Source organism: Paroedura picta, chromosome 10, assembly GCF_049243985.1.
Source record: "Paroedura picta isolate Pp20150507F chromosome 10, Ppicta_v3.0, whole genome shotgun sequence".
In the NCBI taxonomy this organism is placed as follows: Eukaryota; Metazoa; Chordata; class Lepidosauria; order Squamata; family Gekkonidae; genus Paroedura; species Paroedura picta.
In genome coordinates, this window is record NC_135378.1 from 39,682,788 (window position 1) to 39,705,660 (window position 22,873).

The window sequence follows — 22,873 nt, forward strand, 5'->3', positions numbered from 1 at the left end:
TCACCTTGCCTTGTATGATTTTGTTAGTCAGTTTCATTGATTTATCTTTGTGTATTGTTGTGTTTATTAATACATCATGATAATGTTCCTTTTACAATCAATTTTCATCACCCCAATGATTATTATAGTCATTCATTCTTGTTGGGCCTGTCCATGAGCACTCTTCACCATTGTGATGTCTTGCCATTCGTGTTCTGTACTTGGGCCATGGAACTATGTGTTCTGCAGTAATTCTGCCAGTGTTTTCTTTGAAGTTTCCAAGGCAACTCCTTGCATTGCTGAAGAATTACCATACATCTAAGGTTCAAATGAGGCTTGCTTCTTCAATGGTGAGTGGTGTTGGGAACTTCAGCAGCACCTCCAGCTGCAATCATGGTTTCTCTTGTGTACACAAAGAGAGCTTTGTTGATTTGTTGTCTAGGGCTGTTAAATACCCAGGTCATCAGATGCTTAAGTACTCCTTGCATCCTCTTCACTGCTGCAGAAGGGAAGCTGATCAGCTGTAGACAGGCGCTTGTGTTAAAGAGCACCACAACAGAAATGCCACTTGAGATCTACAAGACTGTGTGGAAGCCTGAAATACAAGAATACTAGATGCACAGAAGTGCTTTTTGTGGATAAAGTTCATTCTGGGTGCATTACACAGAGTGCTATTCTATGAATTTTTGTAGCTGATATAGGGGAGGAATTGTTATTTATAAACTTACAGCGCTCACTTGGAGTGTCTTATATGGAGTGAATCACACTGTCAGGTGAACTTTTGAGCATTTATCTATGGATTTCTATGGAACTGATATACTTTTTGACTTTCTTCAGACATCTATAGAAATATGACTGTTTTGCACTATACCAGTTTAATAGTCTGCATTACAGGACAATCTTCTCTTTCCTTTTCCTTCTTTTGTTTAGCTTGATTATGTGCAGATCGATCCTACTGTCACACCTAAAGAGGCACAACTAAACATGAACCAATATGGGCATAATAAATGACTTGCAGGAGGGCATTAAAGGTAAAGGTAAAGGTATCCCCTGTGCAAGCACCGGGTCATGTCTGACCCTTGGGGTGATGCCCTCCAGCGTTTTCATGGCAGACTCAATACGGGGTGGTTTGCCAGTGCCTTCCCCAGTCATTACCGTTTACCCCCCAGCAAGCTGGGTACACATTTTACCAACCTCAGAAGGATGGAAGGCTGAGTCAACCTTGAGCCGGCTGCTGGGATTGAACTCCCAGCCTCATGGGCAAAGCTTTCAGACTGCTGCCTTACCATTCTGCGCCACAAGAGGCTCTTGCAGGAGGGCATTATATGCTGGAAAAAGACACGACACCAATGCTGGGATGAACAAGGCCACAGCTTTATTACCTTCCCATGGGAGGGTTGGCACAGCATGTGAGAGGGAGCCTGACCTAGTCAGCATACTGTACCAACAACCCATGGAGTCCAGAGGCGCCCTGGGGACCCGCACCGTTCCCAGCCGGGAGAGCAGATCCCCTTGCCTACTGAAGTTCATCACTAAGGGAAGTGACCTATGCGGGGAGCCAATGGGCATCTACGTTATTTGGCTGTCCCCAGGCCACCTGGCAAATGAGCCCCTGGCCTCCCAGCCGCGCTCGTATAGTAGTGACAATAGTAGTGACAGATTTTATTTTCCTGGGCTCCAAGATCACTGCAGATGGAGACTGCAGCAAAGAAATTAAAAGACACTTGCTCCTGGGGAGGAAAGCTATGGCAAATCTAGACAGCATCCTAAAAAGCAGAGACATCACCCTGCTAACAAAAGGGCGTTTAGTAAAGGCTATGGTATTCCCAGTTGCAATGTATGGCTGTGAAAATTGAACCATAAGGAAGGCCGAGTGTCAAAGAATTGAGGCTTTTGAACTCTGGTGCTGGAGAAGACTCTTGCGAGTCCCTTGGACTGCAAGGTGAACAAACCGGTCAGTCCTAGAGGAGATCAGCCCTGACTGCTCCTTAGAAGGCCAGATTCTGAAGATGAAACTCAAATACTTTGGCCACCTCATGAGAAAGAAGGACTCCCTGGAGAAGAGCCTAATGCTGGGAGCAATTGAGGGCAAAAGAAGAAGGGGACGACAGAGAATGAGGTGGCTGGCTGGAGTCACTGAAGCAGTCGGTGCGAGTTTAAATGGACTCCGGGGAATGGTAGAGGACAGGAAGGCCTGGAGGATCATTGTTCATGGGGTCGCGATGGGTCGGACACGACTTTGCACCTAACAACAACAACAAAGCAAACAGAACTCACATAGCAATCAGGGATTCTAAGTCATCTGCTGGTTCTGATTATATTCTGTTTCCTTGTTACAGTCGGGGCAGTTAGTTTGCAGAGCCATTTGGGTACAGGTGAATAAGCTGGGACATGTATTTTAAATGACTGTTTTCTTGCAGCTATGGCCTTCTCATATGTTTGCCATTCCCACGTGCAACCATTAAAAGACTAAGAATGGAAGAACATTTTTTAGTTGAGTGTTTCTATCTACTTAGTAAAGTTCTACCCCGTCCTTCTTCCAAAACATTTTGGGTGGCAATGTATCATTCTCTCTTCTTCACAGTAGTTCTGTTAGCCTGAGAGTGTGTGTTTAGTTCCAAGTCACCAATAAAGCTTCAGTTAAGAGTGCAGACATGAATTGGAGTCTTCCAGATCATAGTCTGACACTCTAACCAGACTGGTTCCAAACTGCTTAGATGCCCCCATTTATCTTTTTCATCTGTCCATGAGTCTCATCAATCTTGCTATTGATTCTTGTTATCACTTCATGAATAGATGCTGCTAACTGCACAGGTGTCAAAAGGAGGCAGTGCACAGCACCCAATGTGAAGTCATTTAAAAGATGCATCCTACTGTACAGATATCAAGAAGGTGTGAACTGCAAGGTATTCTCCAATAGACAAATAGGTCATTTCAATGGCTCAACCATGACTGGGGGAGGGGGGGTGGCGCAGAGCTCTAGTGATTGAGATTTCTGTTATTATTGATGTATATTGATGTCTATTTTGGGGAGAAAATAGAAGTTTTCCTCAAGTGTAAATAAGAAAGTAAGGGTAAGATAATTTAACTTGGTGATCATGCTAAAGTTCTAAATATGCATTATATCAATGATAACAGCCACACCCAGAGTCAAAGCAATTTTGTTGCTACCCACCAATCCCAAGCTCACTCCTAAGAATGTCTGCACACTGCTCATGTATCAGCAAGTGGTCTGAATTTTCTGTTAGTTGTTAACTAAGAACCCCTACATTTATGTGACCTATGAAACCAAAGATGAAGGCAGACTACATCTTGGACCAAGCAGGGAATAGTAATAGGAATTAAAATAAAAGGCCATTTTATAATCTGACAATCAGGTACCTGTAGCAGTAGAAAAGAGCAAAAGTCTTATAGTACCTTAAAGACCAGCAAAACCCTTGGCTGGGTATGAGCTTTTGTTAGTCACTGCTCAGTGATTCATGAAAGCTCATCCCCAAATTGTGTTAGTCTTTAAGGTGCTACTGGACTCTTGCTCTTTTCTGCTGCTATAGACAGACTGACATGGCTACACATCTTGATCCATCTTCAAGTACTTGTGGGAAATTTTGACAGCCTTCCATCCGGGGCTGGAGTTGTGACTCCATGTGATCTTCCCCACATCCAAATAAAATTAATGGCCAGTGATTATAAGACAATAGCCTAATAGTCCACAGTGCTTAGATAATATCCAAAATAGTATTACCTATTAAATAAATTAATCAAGTACACCCTCAGCAAGAGAAATCATCTTCTTTCCCACTTGTCCCTCACAATATCTATCTCTGAGTAACACTAGAAAAATAGCACACAATTAAGAGTCAGGAGAAGCCTCTTTATCTAACAGTTAGGTATGGTTTCGCATCAGGTTTCAAGACCTCAGCTCTTGACAACCTACATGCTTTGGATCAGGCAATGTGTGAACTCTCTTGATCTTTCCATCTCTCTCTTGTTCTTTCTCTTGTTCCTATGCCACTTTTCCTCCCTGTCTCTCCCAGCCTCCTATTCATTCCATTAATCTACCTCTGTCTCACATGGTTACCACATTATGGTGCTCCTCTCCCTTACTTGCTTTTCCATCGAGCCCTTGGGCTGTCCAAGTTGACTTTTCCAATCCATCCTTACACCTTTGCTCCTGTTCCAAGTATACTTTCTCGTTCTCTCTCCATTCAATCACCCTCTGTTTCTAATATTCTATAGTTCCCTCTTCTCACCTTCTCTTTCCATTTCTCTGTGTACTCATGAATATACAAACTCATCAGTGGATTCCATTTAGACTACCTGTGGGTGAATACACTGAAACAGAATGATCACTTTCACTGTGAATTGCGTAACTTCCTTCTTATTGCAACTCGTTGAGATTTGCCTTTTTATTGTGTCTTTCTATCATCTGTCATAGACAATAAAGATTGAGGCATTTAGATTAGAATTGAGTTGAGCATTACAGGCTTGGAAAACCCAGATTAAAGCTTCATTTACTACAGTATAACAGTGTTGTATCCTCAAAATGTGAGAAAACTGTAAAATGTTTGCCTTCAGAAGCCAGAGGGACCATAGAACAAGGGGAAACAGTAGTCTGTATTACTGGGATGAATACACTTTCTTACCTCACAGAGTATCTGTTGCGGAAGACAATGGGAAGGCGATTGTAAGCCGCTTTGAGAATCCACTAGGTAGTGAAAAATAGGGCCTAAAAATCAGCTCTTCTTCTTCTTCTACAGCAAGCAGCGAGTGACTGGAGAGTCAGGATTCAAGTCCAGCAGTGCGAAGTCTTTGATCAAATAGGGATGCAATGATGGCAAGTAAGGCATTTAGGAATTTTAACAAAAGGAGATAGCTACTGTGTAGCCCATCTCTGCTACCAATTTGATTTTTTCCCCCTCATGGTATCTCCCGAAGCATTTGTACATACAGCTCCATACTGTAATTTAACAAGATAATACATATATGTCTTCACTATTGTAATTCACTTATAGGTGGGATTGTTTGAAGGAGAATAAGGTCAGTGTTAGAATATAGGATTGTTGTGTTTCCTTCTGCATCACTTTAGTGAGAAACTTTTCTAAAGGGACAGAGTAATTCTCAACTCTGCTAACAGAATTATCACACAAAAAATGTACTGACTGGCCTCTCTACTGAGCTTTATTTACATATGGTTCTTAAAACGTTAATCGTTTTCCTGAGGTGAACCTTTATTTTATTTAAAAATTTCCAAGATGCTTTCAAATGATAACTGTCTTCTATTAAAATCCAACCATTATAGCCCCTCCTCATAGCCTTTCCACTGTCAAAGGTGATTCATATAATGTTGTGTTGTGGACCTGCACAATAATCTCCACATTTTAAACTTTCTTTAACATTTCTTATATAATTCGTGTTAGTGTTGGGTTTTCAAAAACAAAACAAAACTGTACCTAGAAACATTAAGTCTTCTTTAGCAGAATAACACATTTTGATTGTGGTAAATGGCACAGTCACTTTTAGTGTACTTCTCAGTATAGTTCAATATCTGCCTAACCTTTATATAACAATAATTTAGACCTTTTTATATGTAGATACCACATAGGTAGTAAATCACACAGGTTACCAACAGGCTGCCTAATGGAAGTTCCGCTAAGATATTTGGCACAGTGCCGCTAAAAGAAATTCTCATTCTTCCCTCCTTTCTCTTTCTTGTTCTTTTTAATAGATGAAAAAGGCTTTCAAGAAACTATATTTATTATAACAGGGATTGCTGATTCTCCATAAGTACCTTGCAGCGGCAAATTCCTATATCCATTTGCTTTCTAACAGTCAGAGAAATATCTCAAAGGGTCACAAGTAGATTTTGAATTGTAGCCTAGATTGCTTTTCTTAGAGGTCTCACATTTATTGTCCACCACAAATCAAGAATCTGGCTGTTTCTTTATGTAATGTGTTTGCTTCTACCTGGAGGAAATCTAAGTAAAGGAAGAGGAGCAGGCAATGCAGATAAATTACTTCCCTCCTGATTCTGAATCTCCTTCATTTAAATCCTTTGCACCAAGATCACATGCAGGCACAGGTTATTTATATAATTGTTTCCATACTATAAAACTATAGTATAAAACATACTATAAAAAAATCGCCGTCATTCTAAAATATTAAATCATTATGTTCTAAAATGTTAAAGTGTTTTAAGTATGTTCTGTCAGTTCCTAGAAGCTAAGCAGAGTCAGTATTTGGAAGGGAGACCACCACCAGGGAATATTCCTCAGAGGAAGGCAATGGAAAACCACCACTGTTTTTCACTTGACTTGCTAAAAATGCCCTTAAGTCAGTTGCTGCTCAACTGCACTTTATACACATGTCAGCCCATTCTGCTTTGGATGCAGAACTGGATCCTGCAATTCACACTTGGGAGGATCCTTGCTCTTTCTAAAGGACTGCAAAAAAGATCTCTCTCCTGGCTTGCATTGGACAGTCCCACAGAAATGTATTTCTTTACTGACTGAGTCACCATGGACAAGTAGGCAATATGGTCTGTTTACATTAGGAGTGGAGTGTGTATGTTTATGTTTGTGTGCAAGTGATAGATTTTCATACACACCTTGTCTAGGGTTAGCCCATGCAGCTGTGAGAAGTTCTTGCCTGGGGTAAGATTGGCAGCCAGAGGTCTGTATAAAGATAAAGGTAAAGAAGAAGAAGAAGAAGAAGAGTTGGTTCTTATATGCCGCTTTTCCCTACCCGAAGGAGGCTCAAAGCGGCTTACAGTCGCCTTCCCTTTCCTCTCCCCACAACAGACACCCTGTGGGGTGGGTGAGGCTGAGAGAGCTCTGATATTACTGCTCGGTCAGAACAGCTCTATCAGTGCCGTGGCGAGCCCAAGGTCACCCAGCTGGTTCCATATGTGGGAGCGCAGAATCGAACCTGGCATGCCAGATTAGAATGCCTGATTAGAAGTCTGGCATGCCAGATTAGAAGTCTGCACTCCTAACCACTACACCAAACTTGCACAGGGGATAAAGGTATCCCCTGTGCAAGTACCGAATCATGTCTGACCCTTGGGGTGACGCCCTCCAGCGTTTTCATGGCAGACTCAATACAGGGTGGCCTTGCCAGTGCCTTCCCCAGTCATTACTGTTTTACCCCCCAGCAAGCTGGGTACTCATTTTACCGACCTCGGAAAGATGGAAGGCTGAGTCAACCTTGAGCCAGCTGCTAGGATCAAACTCCCAGCCTCATGGACAGACAGCTTCAGACAGCATTTCTGCCGCTTACCACTCTGTGCCACAAGAGGCTCTGTATATCTTACCTTAAACCCAACATAAATTCTTTGTCAAAGACCCATTCCCACTGATGTCCCTGTAATAAACAGAAAAGCTTGCTTGACAAGCCCTTGCTTTCACCCACATTGTAGAAACAATGACGAGATACAGATAGGAAAAGCCCCATTCATGCTGTTGTTTCTGCCTCGTTGCTGGGAAAGTGCATGAAATTATTTAAAGGAATTAGGGTACTGCCCATGGTCTAATGAATACATGCTAATGATATCCATTTTGTGAAATATATACAATTTGTTGTGTTTTCTGTCTCATGGAACTTAGTTAATGTTCTTTTCGCAAAGCGGGGAAATTCTAAAATAAAAAGTGAATATAAGAAAAATTACAGTAGGTACAATTTTATTTATGTAAAACAAATGGCTGCCACCTTAACTTCTGTGCCATATTGTGAATCTATATATTGCATAGTGTGATGGCTCATGCTTGCTTACAGGCTAGCATGTACAAACATATGTTGCTACCTTACACTGAGTTGGATAATTGGTAAATCAAAGCCAGTTGTATACTCTGACATGCAGTGGTTCTCTGAGGTCATTAATAGATGTGGTTTCATGCTGTCTGCTTCCTGGTGAGTTTTTAAACTGGAGAAGTGGGGATGGACCTTCTGCTTCCAAAGTAGAACCTCTACCATTTTGCCAGAGCCCCATTCCAACTTTAGCGTTCTTTAAGAGTTAACATGGTTAGTGGCTTGATAACCATTACCATTATAGAGCACTGTCTTCTTTCCGCTAAAATTCTAAATTAATTAATAACCGAAAAAGAATTTAAGTATGTGCAAATTATGTGTATGTCTATTTTTAGCATGAGACCTAAAACATGGTTCCAAGAAAGCTTAATGAACATTACCAAAGGGTTAATTTTGAAGAGAGAGGAAAAACAGAGAAATTTTTAAGACTTAACATAACAACAGGAAATCTCTAAATGCCTCAGGTAAATGAAACTGCAATCCAGTAGCTTGCATAACCAGGCTGAAGCTTCCTCCTCCTCCTCCTCCTCCTCCTCCTCCTCCTACTACTACTACTACTACTACTACTACTACTACTACTTTTTCTATGTTGGATAGGAAGCAAAAAACATTTCTTCAAGAAGATTCAGGATTATTCCTATAAATATCAGGGTGTCAAAGTTAGAGGCCAATGTTTTAACCTTCAATGGTTATATCTGTTCACATGGGTATCAAACCAAAAATGAAAGAAACAGGCCAATGTGTTTTATTGACAAAGACAATTAAATGGGATAATGATTACTGAACAAAGAAGATGGACTTCGTGGATGTATCATTGCAAATGTTTTTTGGACTAGTTAAAAATTGGAAACCAAACAGAAGGTAACCCAAATATGAGTACAGATAGTATTTATGCAATGGAAATTCTACTAGCAACATATATTGCTAGTGACTACCATTAATTTTTATTCTGTTTACTCTTTCATAGTTTTCTCATTCATAGTTTTCTGTTATCAGTGATTGACTGACTAGTGCCCTCTCATAAATTGTTGGAAGAACAGAATTGATCATCTGAATACAGAGTTGACGCAGGTTACGTCTTGGGGTGCCTGGTCAACTCTGATTAACATGGCAGAAATAGGTGCAGGGCTGCTTCCTCTCTGTGATAATCCACAACCAGTTTCCTTATTCAGGTGTTGAAACATAGAGAAAAATTAACAAAGAAAGCAACAGGCAAAATGGGAGCTGCCTACAGCATGAACTCCTGCAAGTCAGAATGTCCTGTGTTGACAAAGGAAACCACAGGGGTAGGAAAAATTATGAAAAATGCTTATTAAGAAATAGAATGAAAATGTTGTAAACACCAATCACTTCCTTGCATTTGGTATGGATAGCATTTTTGTTTTTGAATGCTTTGTAAAACTAAATTTGCTGCCATTTCAGATTAAGGGAAGCAGCTAAGAACAATGTATCTGAGATAAACAGAAGGGAAAGGCTGCTATGGAAGACTTTTGGAAGAGATTGTGAAGATTTGCAGAAGAGCTTGATAATATTTTGCACTGGCTCTGCTGGTTATTCTTCTGCTTTCACTTATGTAAGACTGGCACAACTTGAAGTACTTTTAAAACAAACATCATGTGACTTGGCTCACACAGCCTGTCTTCAAGGTGTAAAAGTCTTTCTGCATCAAGAAATTAACCTTTGAATCCAACATGTTTATCTGAATTTTTATCAATGCATTTATCTAGTTTATATACAAAAATAAATGTATCTTTTATATCTGTTACACAATTTCTTTTTTTTTTCTCACAGGTGTTAACATTCTAGTCATTGTTGACTTCAGAGTTTAGGATTTATATGTAGAAAACATCTTCTAATTCCCATGTTTACACTGTACAAGTATAGTTTGAAGTTTTTCATTCCTAACTTGACTCTGTTCAAAAGACATTTTTTAAAAATCATGCAAGATTTGCTATTATAACTTACTTCTATTATTCATTTTCAAGGGCATACATTAATGTATATGAGCGCAATGCTATCTTATTCAAAACATTTAAACATTAAATGGTATGATGGATTAAAAAGGTGAACATTAATATTTTACATCTATTGATTCCTTGTTTTTGTTAAATTTCTATGCAGGTTATATCTTACATTGCATTAAAAACTATCAGTCCTATACAAGTTCTTTCTCCTTCCATAAAATTTGTGATTTCATTACAAAATAAATGTTCCCACCTGAATGCCACATTATTTACTAAACAGAAGATGGTCAAACGAACAGTGTGGTGATGTCATATCAAACATTTCCATAACTTTATTGGTAGAAAAGAGTGGAATCTACCATCTTCCACAGGAGCTAACAGGGCAGGGTCTATCTGACTATACAACAGCAGACACTTCATCAGAGGTTGTTGAATTGTATTGTTAGTAATCATCATTAAACCTTAAAAATGCCCAAACTGATTACTCACCCATTACCTGGTTTCCCTGTGCCTTCTGGAGGTAGGGGGCTGCAGGAGGCCCAGAAACAGCCCCTCGCTGGCCCTCTGGGACCCATGGTGGCTAGGAAAATAATCTGCCCTGGGAATGTTTAGTCATGAGTAAGTCATGGCCCCAACAGAAGACAGTCCTCAACCAGGAAGGGTTTAATTTCTTGCCAGTTTCATAAGCTTGCTTTAAATTTCGACCTTCCAGCTAATGGCATCTTAGAGCAATCCAAGGATGGAGGCATTCAGGTATTTCCTACATGGAGAGGTGATTGTGTGTTTAATAAGGTTTGCAACTTCAGAAGGAAGGAATATTTTTGTCTTCTGTGAGCCAGTTTGGTGTAGTGGTTAGGAGTGCGGACTTCTAATCTGGCATGTCGGGTTCGATTCTGCAGTCCCCCACATGCAGCCAGCTGGGTGACCTTGGGCTCGCCACGGCACTGATAAAACTGTTCGGACCGGGCAGCGATATCAGGGCTCTCTCAGCCTCACCCACCCCACAGGGTGTCTGTTGTGGGGAGAGGAATGGGAAGGCGACTGTAAGCCGCTTTGAGCCTCCTTCGGGTAGGGAAAAGCGGCATATAAGAACCAACTCTTCTTCTTCTTCTTCTTCTTCTTCTTTGCTCTCTCTCTCTTCTAAGAGGAATGGCTTTTGAGAATTTGAAAAGTATGGTCACTGTTGGTTTAAAAAAAGTGCTGTACGGATGGAAACTTAATCAGATCTGGCAATGTAACATCGATGAAGAGATAGCATGGTACAGTGGTTAGTCTAGGTCCTTGTAGACCATTTGGGTTCAAATCTGCTTCAGTCAGAAAGCTCATATTAGATTGTCACTTTATCGCTGCCTAGTTCACATCAATGAATTGTTGTGAAGACAAAATTGACAGGAGAGATAAATTGTGTGTACTTCCTGAATTCCTTGTAGGAAGAGGAAATTAAACATGGATGGGATTGATTGTTTCAAGTCTGATGTTTGCCTCAGAGTAGATTGCTTTGTATGTAGAATGCTTTCTTATTTAGAAAACTCTTTTGCTACAGGTCCTGTCTTTAGCGTACAATGTAAGGTCAGCAAGCAACCTAAGGCAGTAGAAAGCATAACAGAGTGTATAGATTTCTTGCTCCAGTAAGACACTTTTCTAAGTGAGTGGTGCAGCAGCCAGGTACTTCTTGCAATCTGCTATATAGAGAGTTTTGCAGAATCAGAGCTGAGTTTATGAGCCATTTAATGTTCACACCGCTGCTTTCTGTGGGGGGGGGGCATTTTAAAAGCCATTTAAAACTTGAACCTATTTAAAACAAACAACTGAAATTTGGCAATGAGCAGAAATCAGCTGGATAAATGGCTTGGAGCAGAAAGCTTGGAGCCATTTAAACCTCTACTTTCTAATCCCTGCCCAAAGTGGTGATTGGAGGGGTTTAAATGACTCCAAGCTTTCTGTTCCCCGCCACTTTTCTCAGGCAGCAAAAGGCATTGACTGAAATGGTTCAGAGCCATTCAAACCAAACATCACTTCATGAATCACAAACAACCCAAAATTTGGGATGAACTTTGGTTTGTGAGCTGATTTGTGCCCATTCCTATTAACTATAATACCATGATGCTTTCAGTTGCCTGAACAAAAAGCAATGCTTGCAAGATGGAGAAATGCTTTCAGGAAAGCATTGTTCTAATGGAATATTGTGTTTCTTTGTGTTTTGTTAACATTTTAGACTACCCTGATGGAATCCAAGATGGCTTCTAAAGTATCTATTGCAGAAATAAGTTCACAATCATTGTGGCTTGTCTCAGAGTAATAGTCTGATAAATAATTTGCTGTGGAAGTGGAGGTGCAAAATAAGGTGTCAATTCTGCATTTGATGCTGAGCCTCAGAAATAGTGACATTAACATTTTATTTGCTTGTTCCCTCTGTGTCGAACTCTCAGTAAAATGGTTATAAATAATATTTAGAAGATTTTTTTTTTAATTCCAAAAGGATTTTCTATGAAACTGGATTGCTGGCCATTCAGATCGGACTTTGATATTTAATATACTGTACAGGTTATAAAACTTTGTGCATTGCAATGACTGCACACTTATACAAATAATCATGCATGAAATTATAGGTCACAGACTACAGAAGGTGCTATTAAAAGTTGTCCATTTACTACAGACAGCAGTTAAGTTTATGGTGTAAGTTATTCCCATTTACTCTATATGAAACATCACAAATGTTGTTGTTAAAGGAAATACAGCAGCCTGGTAAACATCCATTTTTAAAAGATGTCCACTGAATGCATTAAAAGAACATGTGTTATAATATCTCACAACTATAACAGCCTTTCAGAGAACCATATTTTTCCCCAAAATGGATTGTTGTACTGGCCACTACTAAAATCCCATTATTTTATTTTACTTGTGCCCAGAAAACTTGGCCCAAATTCATGTCTAATGTTTTCTGAACAGACATTTGGTACATAACTGTGTGGGCTTGTGGCAGATGCTTAAAATGCGTCATCCAAAAGTATTGGCTTTGGATACTGCTGCAACATGGATGAATCACTTCCTCGCCCAGGCCACATTCATAGCTCTGCTATTGATACAGCATCACTCTTGCCAGATGTCTCTACTTCCCTGCTATCATATTCCTTTCACAGTTCTTTAAATGCCTTCTCACTTCTGATAAGTTCAGAATTTTGGTTTTATAGAATCTCTGGATTTTGAAGAGACCCACAGAAAGCAGATAATTGTTAATGTAGCATCCAAGATTTTGTTAGACCTCCGTCCAGATCCTAAAGACATGGAAAAATCTGATCAACAGTTCTTGAGAGCTCCAATAGATGTCCAGAAAAACCTCTGCTGTTTTACTATTTTATGTGCCAAGGTAATTTTTACTTGCATTTTTTCCTATGCATCTACAGAGCTATCCAGAGAAGTGTTGTTTGACAAGGGACAATGCCTGCTTGAACAGAGTAGTATAAGCACTGGAATTTCTTCGTGTGATAAAAGTATTTGGAGTGGGGCAACAATATGGACTTAATTAGAGATGCTTGCAGATTCTGGCTAAGTATTCCAACATTGAGAGTTTTTTCCCTGCCTTGTTACAAATGTTCAAGTCTTTGGTTCTTACCAGGCAGAAAAAAATGGCCTATTCCTCTCTAGAATGTAGTTTTTGATAAGCTCTCTGACAAAAGCAACGTTTATGTTATATATCAAGGCTAGAGAGATGGAAGAAGTGTGCGTCACTACTGCTTATGTCAGCAATTGGAGGTTGGAATGCAAGCAGCTTTTTGGGCCTGTCAGAAGCTTATGGAGGGCTGGCCCATGATCTGTAGGGTGTTTCTAGGAGGTGGAGTAGGGAGGTAGAGACCCCAGGCTATTGGCTTATCCTGCAAGAGGCATCATCTTTCCCAGCCTCCAAGAAAAGGGCATGTAATCATATTAATCTCTGCACAGGTTTGGGAACTTTCTTGTGTCTATATTTTTTCTGCAGTATTGCATCTCATTGCAGCCAGAAAACTGGATTACTCAATGGAATGAACTATAATGATAGACTTGGGATTTCTTTTTATTCTTGCTTTCTCATGTTACTCAATAACATTTATTTAAATAGGTAGGCCAGGGTGCAAAGAACTGCATGACAATTCTGCATGCCGAGGGCAAGTTCTGGATTTGGGTTTCCGAAACAGGACACTCCTTACTGCAAGCCAAACCTGAAGCAATCTGAGGTGTTGTGTGAAGGCCTGCTGTTCAAAGAATATAAATCATGCAATCTCACTGTGGTGTGTATAAACCTTTTGGTTCCCCTACTGCAGTTTGGCTCACTCTGCTAGTACCTCTGTATTCTCTAGAACACTGAGTCCTAAAAGAACCTTTACCAAAATATTGAATTCCATGCAACCCATTCAAGGATGTGTACTCTGTTTCTGCCTTCACCACAGCTAGCAATCCCTTACTAACCTCTTTTCCCCCTTTTGAAAGAGGATATATTCAAATATACATGTACGAAAGAAAATACCATGGTAACTATTCGACAATGGATAATTATCCTTGTAAATTAGGTTTCTGAGAATGCATCACTTTCATTTAAAACAAAAATCTATGTAGTGAAGCTGTTAACTGAATTAAGCCAGTATGTGGGTGATGTTTTACAGAGGCATAATTTCAAAATACACCTAGCAAGCATTGTAATATGTAAGATGTTTCTGGCAGGAAGCATCCTTTACAAGTACATTGTACACATTGCAGTGATAAATGTTGAGAGTTCAGAGGCACAAAAGGATTTTCAACAATGGCTCCTGGTTTTATTCCTGTGCCTTAAGCTTTTTCATTTTATCACAAATCCTCCAATAAAATGTACTCCAATAACAAAATGAAAACTGGGTTCTCTTTTTCTTTTTCTTGGGTGGGGGGGGGGGGAGAAAGGACTGTAGTTGCATTTTAATTGATAAGTGCTAAGCCTAACAATATAATTTAATTAGGAAAATTCTTATATTACAGAGTTCCAATTCAGCTTAAAAATCTATATGCAAAATAACCCTGAGGCCAAAGATAGGAAATAAAAAGACAGGGTGCCCAATTTCATGTCCATTCTCTCAAATGTTCATCATACCTGATTTCTTTCTCCTCCATTTGAGAAATAAATAACCCATTAATGATATGGATGTGAATACACTTATGTCTCCACAACAAAGCAGTCATAGTTAAATAATACTACTAATAATAATAACATGAGCAGAACCACAGTCAAATAGGGGTGGGCATTATGTACTCAGTTCTAAAAGCAGCAAAACAATAATAAATAAATAAATAAACAAACCAACCCAAGAGTACATTGTTCTGAAAGACTCTGATCAGCCCTGATTCAGATATTGTTGTGCACTGAAAAGCCTAAGTCTCTAATTAGCTTCAATCTATCAGATCACTCAATTCCTAGCAAGATATGTGCTCCAACTAAGTTTTAGATTTGTTTAGGGCATATTACACACATGATACTATTAGATAATCTTTGCTCTCATGTGAATCTTTTACTAAGACATAACTATTTTGCATCATTAACACTGACTAACAGAATGAAATAATGTCATCTGTTAGTGCCAGATGCTTAAAGGGCTGCACCAGTCCATTAAAAAGGACTTGGGCAAAAGCAAACAGGTTCCAAAGAAAGGGCTCTACAAAGATGCTTCCATTAGTTCAACTTCCCATATTTATAGGTTTTTTTTAATCATAATTTTTTTTAGTTCAAACATATGTCTAAAATATCTTTTAAATAAATCTCTATATAAAAACTGGTAGTTCATTCTTGCTAGTCTATTTAAAATAGTGATTACTGGTTTCTCATGCATACAAATATCTGTTGTCCCTCAGTCAATACATCAGAGCTTCAAACTGCATCCTCACATTTATGAAGCTGGACATTCTGGCCATTTTGAGATGCTTCTGCATCTGGATCTCAACACATAATGTATATTGATATGGGTTAGACACTACCAAAGCCTCTCTAATGTACCAAATAGTTGGGTTACTTCTTTATTTCTTGCCTCTCCCCAAGGCTATTCTATTCCTGCAGATAGTGGTCAAAAGACCTGAGTAGACAACGCAATGCTTGACCGCATCCAGATAGATTGAGCATGCTTGATATTTTTATAAAGTCAAGTGCATATGTGCAATAACATCCTGCTTTGTCACAGCTACTAACCCCCCATCACTGCATCTGCTGCCAACACATTTTCCAACTTAAAAGTGCATAGCTGGAAGCTGGACTTGAGATTTATTGCTTTAGTATCTCTGTGTGCCTTACATCAGCTTTACTCAGTTTCTGCCAATGGTTGCCAAACAGTCTAGATCAAGATCAATTTGTGCATATATGATTCTGTACTAACTCATAGGAAATGTAATCTGTTTGTTTAGAGGGTCTCTACCCTACATGTCAAAAAATCTTGTGCAGAATAGCTAACAAAATAGTATAATAAATATAAAATTCATTGAAAATAATCAAGATGAATGATAGAATTCTAGGAATAACTCTACCCCAATAAAACAATCAGTAAAATCACCAATATAAAATTTTACAAACGGAAAGTATGTCTTAGTAAGGGGATCAAAATATAAGAAGCAAATTTTAAAAATGACCTCAAAACTGAGTTTGGGAGCACATTCCACAAGCAAAGTCACCTTAGAAAAAGCAGTTTTCTAATCACTGCCACTTGCCTCATTTCTATGACACATATGACTTGTATTGGCAGCTGGAAGGAAAAGCAACCAAATTGTCTCAAACAGGGATGAAAGAAACAACACTAATTAACTAGCAAAACCCTGTCTTGGCACCCATGACTTGCTCTCACCTAGAACAATAACAAAAAGAAAATCACTATAGCCATTGGGGGGAAAAAGTCCACCATTTCATATAGCTTCCTAGTGACAAGACCATACTGCCAAACAATCAAAACATTACGCATTACAAGAATAACTTGTATGGATTAGCTGATCATTCCTATCAGCTCTCTGGGACGAATAATAGGATGAAATGACTCTTGGTCTATAAAATTATTTAAGCAATATGAAATTCACTTGTGCTAAGTGTCTGAGGATGAAGGAGATTTTGTATTACTAAAAAGATAAAACACCCAAAAGGAAAAAAAATTGCTTCCATTTAAATTTAGATTTCACTCAACAGAACTAAAGTGAAATTGATCATATGTTCTTCTCCATAATGACAAGTGCTAACTGCATATTGACCTCAGAGCAGAAATTTTATATTGCAGCCATCCATTCTATGTCTTCATTCAGTCTCAATAGTGTCAACATATTTAAAATGAAAGTCCAGAGAACGTCTCACCTTTTCATTTTCAGTAAAGCTGAATTCCAAGGCTTTTTTCCACTCAGGGATCAACTCCAGTAATTTAAAGGATGCATCCCCCTCACTGGCAGTCTTTAAGCAATAACTGGAGAGATACTTTTTCATGGATGCTTTAGGCCAGCCTTTCTCAACTTTATTCCTGTTGAGAAACACCTGAAAGATTCTTCGAGAAACACCAGAAGTGGTGCAGTCATGCAGAATATGACTGAGAAGCGTAGCTTTGTACATGCCCACCCACGGATTCTCAGTTTCCTACCCTGTCCAGGCCCATCACTGGCCATTTGGGAAGGGGCAAGGTTTTTGACATGACAATATAAAGTCATACCACTTGTTAAATGTTTAACAAATTAAAAATATATTAAAAATTAAAATCCCAGGGTTTCTTGAAACTCTTGTTGAGAAAGCCTGCCTTTGGCTGATCATGCATTGAGCAAGGGGTTGGACTAGATGACCTGTATTCTACGATTCTACAAAACATGCAGAGCGAAGACAGACCAAACAACAAAGGATATTTGACACAATAAGTAGTTAACTCATAGACTTGACCATGTCCCATGCCTTTTCTAATCCCTGAGAAGAGATAGCTTCCTATCTGTACAGACAAAAATGCAGCCTTAAAGAGCAGCTGCAAGTAAAACGTGGCCAGGAGTTGTTGCTGTGGAAGTCCCAGCCAGGCAAAGGAATATGCGCCAGCTTCTGGTGGCCATTGGTATGTGCAAAGCAGGGCTTGGGTACCTTTATAAGGTATCACATGTAGAGTGTCAGCCTCTTTGTCCCGTCCTGCCACCCAAACAGCTTCCCTTCCACCCGCCCTATGTTACTTGTTGGTTCAAGTTTTGTTGTTCATCACAGTGGCAGTTTAGGGCAATGGAAATATGTTTGGGCAGGGATCCAGTCTGTGCACTGGATTCCTGCTGGTGAGGAATCTATTAAGAGACCAGCAAAAGTGAGCATGGCTGTCTCGGCTAGGGCAAACCAAGGAATCTGTGCCAAGGAGCGAGTGAGGCCAAATGGGGTAGGCACCCCATTTGCCCTCATATTCACTGTGTCATCATGATGTGATCTCCAGAAGCAAGAGATCAGCCTTCCCGGCTGGGAAGACATAGATCCCAATGGCTCCTGGAACCCAGGTGTGTAGCAGCCAGATGGCTGCAACTGGGGATATTCATTTCCTGTGCCACACCAAGCCTCATGGTGAGGGGCATTATAATAAATGCTGTAGCCTTATTATCACCATATGAGTCATGTTTTCCTTGGCTGGATGCCAAGAAACAATTTATAAATTACAAAGGTAGCTTATTTACTGAAGTAGACCCATCTATGATCTTATTGTACTAGTGAATGGTTAACACAAAGTTAACAGTGAAGTAATACAGCAAGGGACCTTGACTAGCACGTACACAAGAAACACCAACATTGTCAGGATCATAGCTACTAATTTATTTCAGTCTGTTCCTGTCTACTTCTACCAGAGCGATCATTGGTCTTTCAGATGTTTCTTAAGCTTAATTGTTGGAGATTGAGGGTTACCCTCATGAAGGCTTTATTATCATTGTAGAAAAAGAATGCACCTAAGATTATAAAACTATAAGTGGAAATGTGACAAGACCATCTTTCCTTGGAAAGAGAGAGATTCACATTAACCTTGGAATGTATATATATATATTAAAAGTACCATTAATCCTTTAATTCACCATTTTATGCCTGTTTAAAAGTTCCCAGCTGATGTATATCAAAATATAAATGCAAAAGTTTAAAATTTCATCCTTATTTGTTCTGATTTGATATAGTGTCATTTTTCTGATTTGATATAGTGAATGTATTCATTTTGCACAATTAGTTCTCCAGGGATGATAACTAGTGAGTATCATGGAAACACTAATTGGTAATGGCTTCTTCAGCAGAGGCTGAACCACTGCATTTTTTCAGTTCCTCTGGGAATATTCTGGTAGACAGGGAATGGTCGATAATTTCCAAAAGATGGTCTCCACCTCCCTCATCACTTGACCAAGAATGAGTAACTAAGAAGGCAAGTGGTTGGTCTTATCAATGTTAGCAATCTATCCACTTTGGTTAATGAGAGCTGTCTGAAGCCTTCAAATGGAGCCTCCATAGGTAGCCATGGTGTCTCCAGTTCTCCTGTTGTATCAAGCATTTGTGGAAAGTCACAGTGTAACAATGAAAGTTTATCAACAAAATTATTTGCAAATGCCTCTAAGCTAATTTTCAATTGGCTACACTTTGAGTAACATCCTTGAGGGTTTAATTACCTTAAAGAATTGTGCTGGTCATGAGCTCATGAATGCAATGGAGATTTCATAAAACTCACATCATTGGCATAGGGAGTGCCTGGAAGCAGAAAGCCTGCTGGACCAGTATTGTCACCTCTCCAACTTGAGGTACAGGACTGATGAAGGACTGAAAATCTAGGAGAAGCTAGTTCTTTCAAGGCAAGTGTTTCACTTTTCACTTTTCATCACCCAGGTCTCAGTCACACATGCCAAGTTTACCTCATGGTCTGCAAATTACGCCTGCAGAATTGAAGGCTTGTTCAGTCATTTGGCATTGCATCAGAGTTAGAGTTGGGTTAATTATCTTGACCTCCATTTCCTTGTCTCTGGGGATGGGATGGAGATTAGAAGGGGGTATGAGCATAGTCATATGGCACCTGGCCTCAAAAAATAGAGGGCAGACACAATAAAGTGAATAGCATTTCCTACCACTTTTATCTCAGAATCTCCTTCCACTGCCATATTTGCCATATCCTCCAATTATTGGTGCTCTCCTCCCTACATGGCCCTCTCTGTCCCCCAATTGTTTTGTTCATTACCCAACTCATTGTCCCTCAATCAACCACTATAAAATCCTATCTCACTGCAACAGCTTAAAACAGTTAAGAATATACAAAAAACTCTCTATAGCTCTCACAACCAACATCTGCTCCATATTCTGGGGAAGTGGTATGCTGATCTTCTCCACAATAGGAATTCTCATGGCATAATTCTCCTTTGTCTGGGTCACAGATGGTGGGTGGAAGCAAAAGTCCTTTCTTCATTCCAAAAGGGTTAAGAAAAAGTTAATCTGTAATCCCTTGATGGAATACTTGCCCAGTTATCGATACTGACAAAGGAGATATTAAAATTCAGATTTTTATACTTGTGACACAATAAAGGTGGGGAGTTCAGACTGTTTGAATGCTAGGTACAGTTCGAGGGCCACTGTGCTTGCTATTGTGTTCCTCTTCAGCTTTCCTGGGCTTAATTGACTCTGGGGGTCTTATAAAAACATTTTGCTGTTTTGGAAGCCCTATCCCCCATGGGAACCAGCCAGTTAGATTCTGGTGATTCCTTTATTCCCTCTACTGCACAGTCCTGGAGACCCAGTGTGGCCTCCCTTCTTCTCTTCAACTGCAATTAAATTGAAAACAGCAAATTTGGGGGTCAGCACTACCTTTTTCAAAGACTGGTCATCCCATTCCAAGGGTTAATTGTTGTTGCTGGGACCACAGGACCCCTTATTGTTCAATTGCTATAATGTTTAGTGGGGGGTCTTTTCACACTGTTTTAGATAAATCTGGATAATTTTGTGGAGCAATTCTCTAGTGCAACTGCATCGTACACCATCATTGTATTAAATACACAATGTAATCCTGAGGTTGACTTAAAAAGATCTAGAAAAGATGATCCAGAGATGTCAAAATTTCTATGGTATTAGTGCAGTAATATGATCTGTTCAAAATAGGCAAAAAAATTCCAAGCAGTATGTTTCCCAATGTTATTAGGAATTGACAGCCCCTAAATAGGAAAGCAGCAAGAGGAAAAATTAGTGAGAAAATATCCAGACAAGAAGATGAACCTTATTTCACCTGACATTTCCCAGGCCAGATTTAGAGAGAGAATGGTTGCAAGTGTATGGGAAATGTATGTGTGTGTGCAGCGGAAGAAACATCAAGGCTGAAAAATCAAAGATCCTGTTCCTGGTTGTGAAACAGATTGTTGCACAGAACATGCGAAGTTCTGTTAGCCAAGCCTCTCCCCTCCTCTTTCATGAATGCATTGAGAGATAAGGGTTAAGCAACCTTGAAACAGCAGTAAGATGAGTGGCATAGATGGTTGCAGCCAAACAGCTTGGCAAACACACAACAAAGATGTCAACAAGTGATGAGAACTGAGTGCACCTCCATTTAGGAAACTAATAGGGAAGGGGAAAACAGCAGTGAAAGGGCAGACTCTATGATATCATTAGTCCTACAAGGGAAGGGGACAGAGATGGGTAATGTAGAGTTCTTCTAATCAACAGAGCTTCTTCTCAGGCAGTCCTTGTATCTAACAAGTTTGGCCGACCTTGGGTGAATGAGAAGTGTGAATGAGATTAGTTTAGAGCGTACATGTTTTCAATGCGGCTTTATTTCATTTAAAGGGGCTCTCTATCTGTTACATCAGGAACCCTTGGAACTCAGGGATCTCTTCAGGATTAACAACCAAGGGTCTGCAGGTGTAATTGTGTGCCTTATATACTATGGTGGGAGTTGGGTACAGAACTGTCAGACCCATATGGCTATGAGGCCATTTGTCTTCATTTTGTTCTCAGATGAGAGCTAGGAAGCAGCCAACATGATATCTAAGGGTCAAGGCCAATAGTTCAGTTTTCAGGTCATCAGTAATCTATCAATAATCATAATCCATAATATTGTGCTTGGTTTATAATCACAGAAATTGAAATTTGGTAGCAAGAGCACATTTATTAGATTTTCCAGTTTGCTATTTCTAGAAAATAATTTTCCTGCTTTGTTCCTCCAGGATTCAAAGCTGCTTTGTGGGAAGAAAGGATGCTGGAAGATTCATCAGTTTGGTTCATATCTTGTTCATCAATTGTAAGCAGATATCCAATTTATCATTGTGATGTTGGGCTGTTTATGATCCATATGTACCTGTTCTTCATGGATGGGTTAAATTCAGATCAGAAACTCAATCCTGGCTGAGAGCTAACTTCTTATTTCCTGTTGCAGAAATGTTGTTGTTTTCCAAGCTTGCTGGGACTCAATGATGATGTTTGGATGGAGAGAGTCAGTTTCTGATCTGCTATGCCAGGAATCACACTGGATCAGTGCCTGGGAAATGACAGCATTTCCACTTGAAAGATCCACATAAGTGCTCTCACTGTTATCTGAGGCTGGGTTTTTGATCGATCTCTGTTCCTTCCCCCTCCAAATAGTGCTATGTCCCAGAAACTGTGGCAAGTGTAATAAAATTCACTATTGAATTCATTAGGGAAACTGTTTCTTTGTGAAAGTGCTATTTTCAGTTTTCTGGGGAGGCATGGTACTCTTTTCTATGGGGAAGAATGATTTTGTAGGAACATCATGAAGAAAGAATTCTTTATATATCCCCGGATAGAAAGAGGTCCAGTTACAATGCATTCACAAGCTGCTCCTACAAGTAGAAGAAATCATCATCCTGGCTTTGTCAGGCATATTTGTACTAATAAAACTGAAGGGGGTGGGGAAGCATTTTGAGCATAATGTTCAGTGTCCTTGGCAGTGGCCATAAATGAAAGGATTAATTTCTATAGCTAGAAATGTAGACATGAATAGACTTCTAGCCTCACTCAGAGTGAAATAGCCTCTTGACAGCTGGATAATGGACAAATGTGAATCCATGAATAAATACAGATTTACGGAACCTTATTATTTTTCAAATGGCTGCTAGCTATCAATATCTGTCTTCGTTTGCAAGTCATTTGTTACACAGATTCCAGATACAACATCTTGCATTAACTTTGACAT

The 22,873-nt window shown here is 39.6% G+C and overlaps 1 long non-coding RNA gene across 5 annotated transcripts; it reads left to right on the forward strand.

Moving 5' to 3' along the window:
• The first annotated feature begins 231 nt into the window (after positions 1-231).
• On the forward strand, positions 232-22,320 carry LOC143819729 (uncharacterized). Of its 5 annotated transcripts, none has more exons than XR_013225063.1 (5): positions 232-329; positions 2,776-2,885; positions 4,737-4,817; positions 21,888-21,961; positions 22,097-22,320. It is a non-coding gene; the product is annotated as an uncharacterized LOC143819729 (long non-coding RNA). The 5 variants fall into 5 exon arrangements; XR_013225065.1 differs by lacking the exons at positions 21,888-21,961; positions 22,097-22,320 and adding exons at positions 8,955-9,068; positions 11,290-11,385; XR_013225064.1 differs by lacking the exons at positions 21,888-21,961; positions 22,097-22,320 and adding exons at positions 8,955-9,068; positions 9,205-9,487.
• Positions 22,321-22,873: the final 553 nt, after the last annotated feature.